Source organism: Lissotriton helveticus, chromosome 5_1 (assembly GCF_964261635.1).
Source record: "Lissotriton helveticus chromosome 5_1, aLisHel1.1, whole genome shotgun sequence".
In the NCBI taxonomy this organism is placed as follows: domain Eukaryota; kingdom Metazoa; phylum Chordata; class Amphibia; order Caudata; family Salamandridae; genus Lissotriton; species Lissotriton helveticus.
The window spans coordinates 1,145,419,871-1,145,437,292 of NC_136065.1; positions in this window are offsets into that span (position 1 = coordinate 1,145,419,871).

A 17,422-nucleotide genomic window follows, 5' to 3' on the forward strand; every position below is an offset into this window, starting at 1 on the left:
GTAGATTAGAGGGAACTGATAGGAAAAACAGAACAATGAACTTAATGGTCCTGTTTTCATTTCGTTACAGACCCCTGACGAAGGGTCAATTTGTTTATGACCCGAAATGCATTGGGTATGAAGATTGTGAACAACATGATGTAATTTCATTTTTGACATTTGGAATCACATGATTATGAAATGAAATAATCGAAGTTTATTCAGAAACAATGAACGTAATATAAAGGAATATTGAACAATAAAATATATTCTACAAATGTGAAGAATCCCATTGTGGTTCATGTACAAATCACGCGCACCTATTTACAAGGAGTTTGTCTACTTGTTAGATTTTACACCTATGATAGACCTGAGGATACAGGTGGAGCAATGGGAGCTAGTTAAAAGCCTGACAGACATGCTTCGTCCTTTTGAGGTCTTCATGCGTGCAGTCAGCAGGGAGGACTGTAATTTGGGAAAAGCTATCCCATTGTTGCGCATGCTAGAGGACAAACTGAAGGCGGTGTCTTCTACGTTTCAAAAAGATGGAAAGCAAGAAGCATTTGAGTTGACCGAGAAGTTATTACAGCGCCTACTTCGCGATGAACGTCTTCAAAAGATCCACACAGAACAGCATTACATGTCTGCTACTATTCTGGATCCACGGTACAAAAAGGCAGTGGCAGGCAGAGTATTCTTTCCTTTTGATGACGCAGATGTTACAAAGTACAAACATTGTCTAGCTGTGTCAGCCACTCGGTTTGAAAGAGAACATTTTTGCGACTGGGTATAGTAAGGGTCTGGGAGCACTGCTGGGAAGGTCTAATTTTGTTCTAAAACACAGTTTACAGTACACCTAGCTTGAGGGGAAAAATCCACTAAATTAATTCGCCCATACTTATTTATCCTTCAAAAGGAGACTCAGACAGAGTACGCACTTTCAAAAATATTGTACTATCTATTAGGAAAGTCAAAGAATGACTTTTTGCACTACACAGCGCACATACCTTATATTTATTTGTCAGTGGTGTTCTAATATTACTTCCTGTTTTTCCATCAATAATTACAGGCCGGGTTTCAGCCTGTGCAATGGGAAAAAAAAGGATGAAGTATCTATGCATGCAGTAGTGCATGCACTTCCTTTATCTCACTTAAAAGATTTATGGATAGCTTTGTACCCAAAGATTTGTTTATCTTCAATTATTGTTTGTCCATGCTGTGCTTTTTTTTCTTCTCTCAACAAAACTTTCCCAAAAAACCCCATTCCCATCCATTTTCCAAACCCTAACCCTCTTCTCCCGGGCTGAGTGGTTTTGATTGATGTGTGACTAAATGACAGAAATAATTCCACAGTCTTGCTGGGGAGGATAAGGTCATAGCAACAGGCTGGTGAAGGAATCCGAGGATATATTCTTACTCAGCTTGTCACAGGCCCATGACTATTGGCAAATGAAAGCAGATTTTCATGTGCGCCATCAACTTGATTGCTCATCAAGAACATCCTCCTCCTAGGCGTGGCAAATGATTACGCTGCTGTGTCCTTCACCTTCAGTACCATTTCTTGTAGTAGTAGCCAATGTCAAAGAAATTCAACGCAAGTAGTAGTTATACTTTCAATACTTTACCATTTGTTAGGCTACATTGTGGCACTGTTCTAGTGTACTGTCACCTGCTATATTCTCTATCGTCCGTTCTAATGCTACGGTAAGGATAAACAAGGTTTAATTTTCTTTTGTTTCAGATGCTGCAACTGCCACTGTGTAACACCACTAGTACCACCGCAATGATGACATTTCATCCGCCCAGGATTGCCAACCTTAATCGCCATTTCCCGTGCAGCCAGCCCTGTGCCTAGCCCTATTTCCAAACACAAATTACAGGTAAGATAAGCGTTTGGGAGGAGGTAGTATAATGGAGTATTAGGAGAGACGAGAGACTGACGGTCCTAGGACTATTGAATTCACTTACTCTGTGAGAGGCACTTAGTTTTTAAAACATTGGGGAAATTACTTACACAACTTGAATCAAGATGCCACTTAAGTTTCAGGAAAACAAACTTACTGTTAAAACCCCACCCACCAGCCTCAAAAGCAGTAAAAAACACGTATGCTAAGATAAAGTTTAAAGTATATTTATATCCCTAACAAAAATAATCTCCTGCAAGACCCAACCCACCCCCCCTCCCGAACCCCAATGAATGTCCGTGAAAATGAAGTCCAAAAAAGTAGAAAACCCAACTCCCAATTCCCACCCCCCAGAAGTCTTTAAAAAAGGGGCAAGGGACAGTCTTCTCCTACTGCTGGCTGCTGTTGACATTTAGGGCCAGGTCGGCATGCTCGTTGCGGAGGGTCTCGAGCAGGGTTTTGGTGTTGAGCAGCTCCTGCTCGAGGTAGGACACCCTGAGTGAAAGGTGGTGCAACCTTTTTTTGGTACTGCTGTGGGGGGCAGCTGATTTTTTTGCTGCTCGGCGGTGGCGGGTGGCTGCGGTACCCCGGCTCCGTACCGCTGGAGACCTGCTGTGCTGACTGGCTGACCCAGGGAGCGCGGTGGAGGATGCAGCTGTACCGGTCGATGTTGTGGTCGACTGGGTGTCCCCCTCCTCCTGGGCCACCAGCCACCGATATTCGGCGACAGTCGCCTCCAGCCTCCGTTGCCGGGCCCTTTTAGCCAGCTCCTTCTGTGTTGGTTTGGAAGAAGCATCTATATGAAGAAAGAAAGACATAGTCTGTAACCAATGCTCTTTAAGATTAACACAAAATGATTCAGCAGAAAGTTGTGTCACAGTAGAACTAGCAACTTGCAAGCGCAGCACATAACTATTGTGGCCAGTATCTATCAAACCTCCCACTTCTTAATCCTTGCTCTAACATGAGTGGGAGTTTAAGGAATCAATTCTACGAGCACTATGGACTCACTCCATTAGAGTCGACTATGACAGTACACCAGTCTTATTCTTATTCTTCTCTCTTGTTTAGCAAAATTGGTACGTTAACTTCTGCAAGCCGGCATAATGCAAGCGCAGTCAACTTGCACCCGAGAAAAACAGACGCCCGCCATGATGAGTGAGACAGACTTGCGTTACTGTACCGGTCCAGTACATGCAGGTGGTGATGCTCTTACTTTTCTATTACGGGTGGCACTGAGAATACTCTGTTACAAGGGCTACTGCTTAATTAATTTAACTTTCACCCTACAGTGCCAATGAATACTAGAAAAGGAAAATGAAGGGGATAAATAATCTGATTATCTATCACTGCATATGGTATGTATTTGCTTACATATGGGATGACTTTAGGTGCTTTGCTTTTTATTGAGTGAACAGTGATACATCCACACATGAATGACCAAGTTCTACTAAACTTATTAACAGAGGTAGTGAGTGGCCATCGTAATAGCCGGATATATGCTGTGCTTGCAATACAAACTACTGCTACTATTCATGGTAGTATTCGGACAAAACTAAAACTTCTTTTCCTTGCCTTTCCTACACTGGAACGGACGTGCGGGTGCGGTGTTACATGTTCTTCAAAGTAACACTTAGTTCATCCAGTGACCGTCTACTCTCTCTAGATACACATATGCTATCTAAGAGTCAGATAGTACCATGGTCCAGGCATCCATCCATTCAAACTATAGCAAATCATTCTTCTTCATGTCTCTCATCTGGACAAACCTTACGTTTTCTCACGAGAACCTTTTCGTTTTATTTGGGAAACCGCAAGTCATACATCCGTGCTTGACTTGCATTTGAATTTAAACCAAAGGATATATTGCGCACACATACAATTTCTGTTTCACCCACCAAGGCTGTTCTCCTTCCACCCATCCTTGCTTCATCCTTCACCCAGCCATGCATCATATTCCTTCCCAGCCACCTCGGGCAACAATCAAACACGTATCATTCTTCTTTGTCAGTCATCATTACTTTTAACTTGCTCGTCCTTCCACACTTACTTACACCCTTCTTTCGCTTTTCGTTCATCCCATCCATCAAGTTCATCTCAGATCTGATTTGGATTCTCAAAAAAAATGTAACCCCTGAGTTGAAGTACATTTAGAGGAGGCTACTACCTGGTTGGTAAAAACTTTGTTCTAAATTTGAAAGTCTTCTTAACAGTATAGTAACTTAACTGTACAACATATATACTACACCCATGCAGAGAGCACACTCTGCAGTCTGCAATCTCAATAAGTAAGGAATATAAGAGCTTACCACTGCCCGCCACTACCGTGGCAACCCTCACAGCAGTTTCCTCCGGCACTTGCACCGCCTCCTCCCCAGAAGTATCCTCCTCCACCTCCGCGCTGGCCCCGGCACCAGATTTTCCACCTACAAAGTACATTTAAGAATGTTAGATGTCATAGACATACACCACTCACTAGTATTTTGTCTAGGAATGAAGAAATGTGAATACAGAAACCAATCTAATAATTTGTGACTGTCTACTCTAAAGTAAAAATGTCCCTTTTTCCAGGGAAGGGTGTTGTCTTGCTGCACTTTTTGGCACAACTGATGAATGCTTGCTTTTTAACACACACCATTTTTCTCATAACAGACAGAAGCTTCACTTCTAAGAACAAGATCAGATCATCATCACTAGGATGGAGTGACCAACGATTCAGCACCAAAAAGAAAAATTAAAGTTCAAACCAGGTGAGGGCTCGGCTCGCCCACAATAAATGTGTGAAATAAATCACTAAGCACTTTTCCATTTTTAATCAACCGTTTATGTTTTATGACAAACTTGATTTTAATAAATGTTTTTACTTTTAATAAAGCTTTAAAACTTAAATAGACTCTGTGGTTTTTGATCAAGAGTGACTGAGCAAAAGGTTTTGCAATTTGAAAGCATGAGTCCGTGCCTCTGACACTTCTGGACTCTGACTCCGTACTCTTGTCCTGCTTTGGATAATCATCATTGGGGATCAATAATCAATGAATTCAGGAGCTAAAAGACTCTGCCACACTATCTAGTCAGTAAGGAGATTGGGGGTTCTTCAAAGTCTGTTATCACTGAGGTATGTGGAAAGTCTACCTGCGCCTATTATAATTGATAAACAATGGACTATTTAGTGTCCATAGTTCTGTTTGTGCAGATTTGTCCCTGCAACAGTAGTAGTATGGATTGTCCTCCTATCCAAACCAAAAGTAAAGTAGTATCTTATTCTTTCTTGGTGGTCATTCGCATTTTATTGTTGGGAATTGTCAAAGCATAAACATTTTGAAGACTTGAAAAGACATTATGGACAATCCCAGAGGACTGCACTCAGTTCATAGAGCTATTGATGACTAGAATTGGAGTTTCATTTGACACCTTTTGCCAACTGTGCAATCTTAGGGCCAGATGTAGGAGCCATTTACCGACAGGTAACGGATGATTTCGCCCGTTACCGACCGGTAAATGGGTTTTTGGGATGTAGGGGCACATTTTTACAGAATCGGTAAATTTACCGATTCTGTAAAATACCGAATCGGTATTTTTACCGATTCGGTAAATCTCAGATGTAGGTGGGACTCTTCTGAGTCCCAAAGGCCCTACAAATTCGGTATTTTACCACCCAATCCAATTGGGTGTTAAAATACTGAATTCAGGTGTGCATGCACATGTGTGCATGCACACCTATGCCATGTGACAGACAGACATGCCCTTTGGGCATGTCTGTGTGCCACATGGCGCACATGTCAATTTTTGGGGTGCCAGAGGGTGTCAAAGTGACACCCCCTGCACCCTTGCAGAATTCGGTATTTACCGATTCGGTAATTACCGAATCGGTATTTCCCATTGATTCCTATGGGCTTCACAGCCCATAGGAATCAATAGGAAATACCGATTCGGTATTTACCGAATCGGTAAATACCGAATATTACCGAATCGGTAATTCCACATCTGGAATTACCTACATCTCCCTCCTTCATATTTACCGATTCATAAATACCGAATCGGTAAAATTCGGTATTTATGAATCGGTAAATACAAATTACCTACATCTAGCCCTTAGTTAGCTACACAGACAGACTAATAAGAATAATCTAGTAATACCACAGGGAGTCATAGTAGAGGCAGGATAAGAATTTAGATGCAGTCTACAAGAAGATCAAAGACGATTTAGAAAAAATCGAATGATCAACGCTAGGAAAAAATAGGTACTCTATATTAAAATGAAAACTTACTGGGGCCAGCAAAGGAGCCCTCGCCTGACCGATCCTGGCCTTCTACAGCAGCAGCAGCAACCACCTCCTTCTCTGTCCTCTTGCCCTTGGGGGGAGCTGATGTACAACATGAAAGAAAGAAAGACCCGAAAACATGGATGATTGTTGTCAACCAAATCAACATTTCAAAAGAACAATAACAAAATATTTTGGTGAAATAGCAAATAGACAACTATTCCACGGGGAAACATCCTTTACAATGAAACGTTTACAATGCAGTGCTTTTACAACGCAGGTTTTACAACGAAAACCATTACAGCACATTGCGCTGGGGGGCGCTCCAGGATATGGGATTAGATTTAATTTACTATCCAACACTTTCCTAGTGTCCACGGGGACTGGAGTTGGAATAGTAAATTAAACTATTCACTATCCAGCACCCCAAAGCGCTAGGTTTGCGCTGTAAAAACCGCGTTGTAACAGCATGCGTGGCAAAAGCATGCGTTGTAACGTCATGCATCCATTCCATGGGATATATTGACCTATCTCATGTGGTCTACTACGATATTAGTATTGCTTGATTTGCGGACCGTCGACTTGGAAAGTTATGTAACTCACTAAACAAAGTACTAAAAAGGTTTGCCTAGGACTGGCAGGCAGCAGTCCGCAGCAGGCGAAGTGACAGACAAACTCCATCGTGATTGCAGATCAGTGACAACACTAAAAAGTTTCCTACTACATTAACCAGTCATTAAAATACTCAAACTATCAATCCACCACCACTATTTCTTCTTATTGTCAGGTGTACAAAAGAAGGACTGGACTTGAATCTGTAGGGGCAGATTTACAAGCCCCTTGCGGCTCTTTTGCTCCGTTGTTGCGTGACTTTTGTGACGCAGCGGCAGAACAAAAGAGGCGCCATGGTGCGGCGTATATTAACAACGTGACGCATATGGGAGATGCATCACGTTGTAAAGCCTGCGCCATCAGGGGGCGTTCCGGCGCAAGGGAGGGCGTTCCTGCGCAGGAACGCATCCTAAAAGTGGCTGAGGGAAATCTACAAGATTTCAATCAGTCACTTTTAGGACAATGATGCGTCACTCAAACCCTGCGCCTGCTTGAAGCAGACGTACGGCTTGACGCAGCATTGGAGAGATAGGGCACCCCAGAGCATTGCTGGAGCTGCGCCATCGTTGCGACGCAACTCCAGCAATGCGCCGCCTTTACGGCACAGATGCGTAACGCTTCGGTGACGTTTTGGGCCCATGGTGCGCCGCATTGAAAATACGGCGCACCATGGGTGGTGGTGGCGTGGCGCACAATTACTGGCGCATCCCTGTTACTTTGCAGGGATGCGCCGGTAATTGCAAATCTGCCCCTTAGTGTCTAACATTACGCAGTTCTGTAAACTACACTCATACATAATTTCTCAGGCCAATGAAATGAACACAAAATCAAAAACAAATAAGCATAGTAGCAACGCTACTGAGAAGGAGAGCAGTGCACATGAAATGCACAGACAATTTTGAAATATAATTTACCTAGAATGTAATCGGCAGCATTATTGCTCTTGATAAAACACAAATTTGCAATACAATAACACACAGAGCAGGAGAAAACAGAGTAGTGATAAAATAGCTACTACTACTCACCAAGCCCGGGGATCTCGACGCCGAGCAGGTCGAGCAAGTCGCGTTCCCGGTCTAGGAGATCCGTCCAACGTTGGGTGGCCTGGTTGTAGGTACGCCGGACCAGAGAGTGTTGATACATGGCCCGGCATACCTTCTCCCACCGCTTCTGGCGCTCCCGCAGCCCGTAGCCGCTTGCAATCTTGCCGCCTGCCGCGATGGTCCTGGGAAGGCGGCACTGTACAAAGTACACCAGTGCGGCCACCTCCTCCGCGCTAAAGATCTCCTGTGGCATCACTAGCTCCCCCCTCAAACGCCCGCACGGGAGCCGGGCACGGGGTGCGGGACCCTTCCCCTTCGTGGGCAGCTCCCTTTACCATGGTCTGGGCAGAAAGGAAGGTAAATAAGAAATAAGAAATAGAATAGGGAAGAAGAAAAGAAAACAGTTTAAAAAAGTAGTTTAAAATTAACCAAAAGTAGCAGAAAACACAAAAATATGGAGGTAGAAAAATAGAGGGATAGATAATAAGTAAAATAGATAAAAAAAATTCAAACAAGCAAAGGATGGCAGAGATTGAGAGAGGATACAGAAAGGATGCCCAGAACCATAGCAATGAATGAAAAACAAGATGGCCGCGCCCGTTCACGACCGCGTGGGTAATTTCGTGCGAGATTTCCCCCGCGATCACACACGAACTTGTACTAGCGAGCCGCACACTTTGCGAGATTACACATAGCACTCGGAAACGAAAATACATCACGCAAACAAGATGGTCGCACCCATGTACGACCGCTAGGGTAACTTCGCTTCGTTGCGCTACAAGGGGCACACGAAAACGCAAAAAACCACGGGAACTAACACGCCACAAAAAACAAATCGCATATTTGCACGAATTTGCGGCTTCCGAATTCCATCTCGCGTAAATTCGCGCCCCGCGAATCGCGCGAAATTGCAGAAAAACGATTTTTGCAAAACTGAAAGCACTCAGCAGGTGCAAAAGTTCAAGCTCATCATTAGCAACCATTCCCTGTAGTGCTTCCTGAGGGGCCCCTCCAGAGTTCAGTTGCCTACTTGCAACTATTCTATGACCCTGCTCTGACCCTCACAGCAGGCTCAGAGAATAGCTACAAGTATGCCACAAAGGTCCTGTTAAAAAAAATTACACTGCAACAGAAAGCAATTACAGATAAGGAAGCAGGTGCCAGACTGGAAGTTCAAATTCAGTGACACATTAATCAGCCCCTAATTCATTCATGGCAATTGAGGCAGGGCAGGTGTGCTAACGAATTTTGCAAAACTGAAAGCACTTAGCAGGTGCAAAAGTTCAAGCTCATCATTAATCAGGAAGCACTTACAACTAAGGAAGCAGGTGCCAGCTCAAATTCAGTGACACATTAATCAGCCCCAAATTAATTCATGTCAGTTGAGGCAGGGCAGGTGTGCTTTTCCCCCCATAATCTACAGTGATGAACCAGAGGGTGGCAGTGATGAACCAGAGGTGGCATGGGTGAACCAGAGGGTGGCAGTGGTAAAACAGAGGGTGGCAGTGGTGAAACAGAGGGTGCTGTGATGAACCAGATGTAGAAACAACATGGTCGCGACCGTTGCGACCCGACAAGTAAGTTCGCGTTTGCGAACTGGTAAATAACCCTCGCAAACTGGCAGAAACCCTTGCGAACACAAAAAAAATCCGCAAATTCGCGAGAGTTCACTAATTTTGCAGATTGCGAATACGCAAATACGCAAATTCGCGAATTGCAAAATTCGCAAGATTCGCCCATACTTAGCACGAACTTCAAGTAAAGTACAGTCCCTTTTAAATACAAACCTCCCATTACACTTTGTGAATAGTTACACAATTTTCAACACATCTCACACTAAAGGTCTGGCACACTTTTTTAACACGGTCTCCTCCAGCCCTGTCACAGGCTTTCAAACTGTTTTTGGTATAATACGAGACTTCATTCATTCGATCATCCCTGGAATGACAGGAACAGTGACCATAATTCTCACTCTCATTGCGGCCATCCGACTACTATTTTTGCTTGTAGAAAATGGCTGTGCTTCCTGTGGTAAGAAGCATGTCCAACAGAATACGCATATACGCGAAGCTACTTCAATACCGTGAAAAAATGGAAAAACTTTTCGGCTGCCTGCCTCTATCTATTATCGGAGCCAGCTACAGCATGACATTTATTTACACATATGCAATCGGCGTGCAACCGCCTTTTTATTGCAAAACTTGCCCATTCGACTGTCGAATGTCCTATGCCTGCCAACATCCCAACAATCGCTCCCGATATCCAGCAGGTAATGGAGTATCTTGAAAACCATGAACTTGCTTGTTCCGGCAGTGGAGAATTGGCGGATGCAATGGAAAAAGGTATCATGGCGGAATAGGACTTCTGCACTGCCGTGAAAGATCTCCTGCAATGTGCGACCTTTGACAACATCGCAGATTGCCTTCCAATTCCAATTGCTACTCCAACATTCGAAGGAACATTACTGTCCATTCTAGGATATGAATTGGATCGCTTTGTTTTTCTCACATCATGGCAACAATGATCTCTTGGAACATTACGCATCTCAAACCACTGAAGAACTTCCGCACTGCAATCTCCAAGACTTGTAAGAAATTCACGTTATTCTTGTATTGATTTTTTTCCAACTTTTTATACTTTTTCCTATAACATTTTTTAATACACTTCAATTGAACTATTTTCATATAATAACTTTCTAAGTATGCTCAGGCATTTGATCTCTGTTTTCATTATTGTCCCTTACGTCTCCAGCCTAACCAGGGTTGCGTGATGTATAGCCTATGCAAATATGCTATTTACTTGCTAAATTAGCCTAAACCCGACATCCATTTTGAAACCATGTCTATTCTTTGTGCACACGTCTCTCTGCCTGCCTGTTATCAAGGAAAAAGCTTTCACACAAATTAACTCATCCTCAGCCTCAGCTCACAACCTGGCGATCAAGACAAAAAAACACAACATTGTTTAGGAACTGATTGGCACAGTGTGGTAATCGTATCCTACTTTTATTTTCATTATAGAATTTAGTCATTAATGTCTAATAGCTATTGTTTATGTCACATGGAACTGTAACATGTAATGTGAAAGTCTCTGAGGTAGGAGCTTCGGTTTGAATACAGCAGAAATGGTTGGCGTTTGCGCCAGCCCAATGCCTTAGCTATTGGCACAAGAATATTTTTTTGAAAGAGCTGAAGACAATAATGTATGATTTGAGGTTAAGTATACCGAATGTGCTTCTGAGAAGTGCCATGTTTGTGTTCCTCCTCAAAGTTCTGATGTGGGTAGAACTAATACCAATTCTGACACGCACCAGATTGAATCTACTGTAGAAGAGATTGCTGACTGTTCTACTGTTGATAATTTTGTGTTACAAAAAGGAGTACCAGGGTACCTAAGAAGTTTGATGATTACATTTTGCAATATTTTTTGTTGTTGTTTTTTAAAGCAAACTACTCATCCCAACCGGTTTGAAGACTCGAATGCAGTGTTTTAGCAAGCAGAAATAATGAAACGATCATAAAGAATATAAAGCAGAATCTTGCAATACCACAGAAGACAAATGGTGAAATGAGGTGTGTCTAAGAAAGTGGCTGTGTGTAGCAAAGCGATGGAGTTTGAAAGTTATATAGAAAGTTTCTTTATTTAAGTGCCATTAATCGATCCACTGGTGCTAGAGCTAGGGCATCCAGCTGATGCAAACTTGAACCGCTTCTGCTGTATTCCAACGTAAGCTTCTGCATCAGTGAATTCCACATTACATGTTAGAGCTCCACGTGACATAAACAATACCTATTACACTTTAATGAGTCAAAATGGAAATAAAGGTAGGATACGATTGCCTCATGTATCCTTTAAGAAAACAAGCAAAAACAAATTGTAAAATGTAAATATCAAACTTCTCAGGTAACCTGGTACTCCATTTTTTTCTAACACAAATTTATCAACAGTAGAACAGTCAGCAATCTTTTGTACAGTAGATTGAATCTGGTGCGTGTGAGCATTGGTAACAGTTCTACCCACATTGGAACTTTGAGGAGGAACACAAACATTGCACTTCTGAGAAGCACATTCGGTACCTTTCTGGTCAAACCATACATTATTGTCTTCAGCTGTTTCAAAAAAACATTCTTGTGCAGAGAGCTAAGGCATCCAGCTGAGGCAAACTCCAACCACTTCTGCTGTATTCAAACCAATTGATTCAGAAAAGGGGGTGGTGATGAACAGAGTGTCTGAATTAAGCAGACCACTCTTACCCAGTCCAAAGATCAGGGCTTGATCCATCACCGTTATTTAGCTCACTGCCCCATCCCAGCTCAGAACCTGGCTATATGCAAATTAGTCTGTCCCTGGCCCAGTGCATCTTGGGAACAGGGCAGACCAAACTACCAAGCCAATTCTTCACCAGAAAGAAGACAAGCTTCCGGGTTTTTTTGTCCCGGCTTGCTTGAATCCTGATGGAGCAGTGAGCAAGGGACTCATGTCTGAGTATACCCTTCCACGCTTATGGTGGACAAAATGATTCAGAAAAGGGGGTGGTGATGAACAGAGTGTCTGAATTAAGCAGACCACTCTTACCCAGTCCAAAGATCAGGGCTTGATCCATCACCGTTATTTAAACCAAAGCTCCTGCATCAGTGAATTCCACATTACATTACATGTTGCAGTTTTATGTGACATAAATAATAGCTATTAGACATGAATGACTAAATTGTATAATGAAAATAAAGGTAGGATATGATTACCACACTGTGCCAACCAGTTCCTAAACAATGTCGTCTTTTTTCATTTTGATCGCCAGGTTGTGAGCAGAGGCTGAGTAAATTTGTGTGAAAGGGCTTTGTGGATAAGAGGCAGGCAGAGAGACGTGTGCACAAAGAATAGACGTGGTTTCTAAATGGGTGTTGGGTTTAGGCCAATTTAGCAAGTAAATAGCGTATTTGCATAGGCTATGCATCACCGATCCCTGGTTACAGTGGAGACATAAGGGGTAGTAATGAAGACATAGTTCAAATGTCTGAGTATACTTAGAAAGTTATTATCTCAAAGTAGTACAATTGAAGTGTATTAAAAAAAAATTAAGGAAAAAGTAAAAAAAGATGGAAAAAATCCATCTAAGAATAATGTGAGTTTCTTACAAGTCTTGGAGATTCCAGTCTAGAAGTTCTTCAGTGGCTTGAGATGCGTAATGTTCCAAAAGGCTATTGTTGCCATCGTGTGAGAAAAGCGAAGCGATCCAATTCATATCCTTGAAGGGACAGTAATGTTCCTCGAATGTTGGAGCAGCAATTTGAATTGGCAGCAAATCTGCGATGTTGTGAAAGGTCGCAAGTTGCAGGAGATCTTTCAAGGCTGCGCAGGAATACCATTCCGTTACAATACCTTTTTGCATTGTATTTGCCATTGCTACACTGACAATCAAGTTCATGGTTTTCAAGATAATGCATTATCTGCTGGATATTGGGAGCGATTGTTGGGATGTTGGCAAGGCATAGATCCATTCGCCAGTCAAATGGGCAGGTTTTGCAATAACAAGACGGTTGTACGCAGATTGCATATGTGTAAATAAATATTATGTTGTAGCTGGCTCCGATCATAGACAGAGGCAGGCAGCCAAAAAGATTTTCCATTTTTTGCAGTATTGATGTAGCTTTGCTTAGAGGCGTATTCTGTCGTACATGGTTGTTACCACAGAGATGGCAGCCATTTTTACAAGCAAAATTAGTAGTAGGATGGCCCCAAAGAGAGCAAGAATTATGGGCTCTGTTCCTGTTATTCCAGAGATGATGGAATGAATGAAGTCTGGTATAAAAAGAAAAGCATTGAGCCCGGAGGAGAACGCGTTAAAAAAGTGTGCCAGACCTTGAGTGTGAGATGTGTTGAAAGTTGTGTAATTATTCACAAAGTGTAATGGGAGGTTCGTATTTAAAAGGGAGTCTATTTTACTTGAAGTTCGTGGTATCTGCAGTCAATACATTTCGTTTGCAGAAGTGAGGGACACTTCTGTTGTGAACAAAAGCGCTTTCAGTTTGTTTTGTTTAATGAAATCTGTTTTCAAAGTATAGATTAAAGGCCAAGATGAAGTTTGGGAGTTAGTTTGTGTGGGTGGGAATAGACCTTGCCACAGGAAGTTACTCAGTTTGAAATAGTAAGGACATATTTAAAATACCAGCTTACATTCCGTTGGAGTGCAGGTTATTGAGAAGCAGATAACTGCTGTTAAAATGCTGTGTGAATGTTTGTCTGATTGTGGGAGTTGGCCTCCTTTTAAGAAAGGACGCAAGATTGAGGGTTGTAAGTTTAGAAGCGCTGTGTAGTTGGACATTCTTGGATAGTAACACATGACTGCCATTGTGGTTGCACTTTTCACCTGTGACAAAAAGTTATGTATGCTCTTTAAGACAGCGATATGTAAATGGGAGATACCACTGCTCGAGAATAAACGCTGTAATTTATATAATCACATCCAACATGACAAACAACATGTATACCTAGCAGACACAACAACACTATTTACTGTGGGAACCGTAGCTAACCATGTATACATCCAAACATGGCATGATACCTCTGCCACACAGTGGCGAATGCAGGGAGAGATGGGAGCAAAGTATGTGCGAAGGTGGCAAGTAATTCTCGATTATAAAAGTATACAATGCAAAGTGTTGAGGGGATGTGCCGGACAGACTTGAGTATATAGAGCATAGACATGTACATGTCAACATACACTGATGGTCTATTGAGTGAAGTGGACAGTGGAGGCAACCATGATAGTACAGTCAGTAGGGAAGATTACAAAAAGGTAGCGCGTACGTGCCTACTCCCCCCCAAATGTGTAGAGGGCTGGCTCGGCATATGCAAGGGTAGCGTTGGGGTATGAACAAGAGGCATGTTTCTCTGGGTGTGGTTTTGTTCAAGTATGGCGAACGTGTCTGCCAGGTCTGCGCAGGTTTCACCGCCACGAAGCTGATGCCGTGAGCAAAGGTGGATGTGTGAATGATGCTCTCAGCGTGCTGGTATCCAGAATCCGTCATGGCCACTGCGACGAACATATACTCCACAGTTCACTTTTTGACACTGCCATATGTGAAAGAGGGCCCGCCACGTGCCGGTGTAAGCTCCTGGGCCATGGTCTGCGAGCTCGGATGGCTCCTGAGTTCAACGCTGGCTACCGCGACACAGGCACACAGCACCTAGCCTGAGGCCTAGCAGTGTGGAGTGCTCTGTATACTACTAACACAGTAGTCCAACAGATACCAACAGTTAAACTGTGTTTTGATACCATAGTGGACAATGCTAGAACTGTATCTGAGAGTGGAGATGAAGGTACTCCCTTCGACCAGGTGCAACCAACTCTAGGTCCCAACAGTGGAACAGTGTCTTAATCCCACAATGGACGATGTCCTATATTATCTGCAGCTTTCTTTTGATGGAACTCCCTCCATTGAGGTACATCACACTCTGTGATTCCGTAGCTAACTGCTGTACAGGATTAATGGGCTTTGTTGACTGTAGTCACAGGGCTACACCGTGGTACAGCAGGTCCGAACAGTGAATAGGGTCTTGATTCTATGATTGAGAATGTCAGAAGATAAAGTCTGTGATGATTTCTGTGTACCTTCTCTGATCAGGTGCAACCAACTCTAGGTCCCAACAGTGTAACAGTGTCTTGATCCCACAATAGACGATGTTAGAACTGCATCTGAGAGTGGAGATGAAGGTACTCCCTTTGACCAGGTGCAACCAACTCTTGGTCTCAACAGTGGAACGGTGTCTTGATCCCACAATGGACGATGTTAGAACTGCATCTGAGAGTGGAGATGAAGGTACTCCCTTTGACCAGGTGCAACCAAATCTAGGTCCCAATAGTGGAACGGTGTATTGATCCCACAATGGACGATGTTAAAACTGCATCTGAGAGTGGAGATGAACGTACTCCCTTCAACCAGGTGCAACCGACTCTAGGTCCCAACAGTGGAAGATATCCGACATTACTTTCTGCTTGGTTTTTATAGGACCGCCTCCGTGGAGGTGAAACAGACTCTGTGCTTGCGTAGCTAACTGCTGCACATGATTCTTGTGCCTGATTGACACCAGTTGGTGGAGTACACCACGGTACAGCAGGTCCGAACAGTAAAACTGGGTCTTTATTCTATGATTGAGGATGTCATAAGTTAAAGTCTGTCTTGATTTCTGTGTATCTCCTCCGATCAGGTGCAACCAACTCCATGCTTTCGAATCCAACGGTACCTGGCTGTGAGGGGTTAATGACCACTGCCTCTGGCATACACTGCGGTTAGCAGGGTTCACAATTTAGATCGAGTGGTCAGTGACATAACTGATGACATTACTGATGACATCTCAAATTATATCACTGATGACATCACTGATGACATCATCCAGTGAATGTGGTTTGCTTTGTTATTTAAATATGTATTATATATGTAGCAATCTGAATTGTAGAATGAGTGGGCATACAAATATAAATATCTGGATGGAGGATTTAGTAGCAGTGTGATTGACTGTTTACTTGACTAATTTATAGTGTCCCACTTAATGTATTGAATAGTGACTAAACTGTGTGAATATCTGTATCACTTTGTCAGTTGTTGTGTAAACTGGTGCACCAGTAGGTTACTAGCTATGTGAAAATCTATATTAGTTATTGATTAGTTAACTGAGTATTTGTATGGGAGAGTGAATGTGTGTGTGGTTCAGTGGGGTGTGTGTGACAGCCCAACGATGTGTGAATAGTTGATTCAGTAGGTATATGAGGTTAAGACTACATGTTATAACAGTTGTTTGGGTGAGTGAATACCTTTATGGGTGTGGTGATGAGCAAATATATCTCTCAATGGTACATGTCCAACAAACTAGAAGAGTAAAAGGCAGTGTAGATACAAGTTGTTGTATATAAATAAGTATACATAAGACTCAGTGATTGTATGAGTGACTGTATGGATAACTGTATACTTGTAATAGTGGTTTTATAATTCACTAGGGGCCATATGTATCATCATAACGTTTAGCGATTCCTAAATAGCGATTTTTAAGGAATCGCTATTTAGAAATCGCAAAACAGTATGTATGTAGGAAATCGCTTCTTTTTAGCGATTCCTTAACATTCCTAAATTGGGATTAGCAAATTGCTAATCGCAATTTTCCCATTCATTTCTATGGTCCAGGAGGCCCATAGGAATGAAGGGGATATTTGCGATTAGCAATTTGCTAATCGCAAATTGCGAATATTTTCAAGGGTGCAGGGGTGTCACAAGAACACCCTGCTGCACCTCTGAAAAAGACATGTGTGGGCATATGGCGCACATACATGCCCTATGGGCATGTATGAGCGTCATATGGCACCTTTGGAATTTAAATAAATTGCTTTTTTATAAGAATTCACACCTTACCACCAACTAGCAGTTGGTGGTAATCTGCGTATCGTTATTGGCATTTTTGCATACATATTTCTTTGATACATTGCATTTAAGGAATCGGAAAATTTGCGATTCCTTAAGTGCAATCGCAAAATAAGGAATAGCAAAATGTGTAATTCCTTATTTTGCTGCGAAAATGTTTCATACATACCATTTAGCTAATTAGCATTCGCAAAGGCCGAAATTCTGCG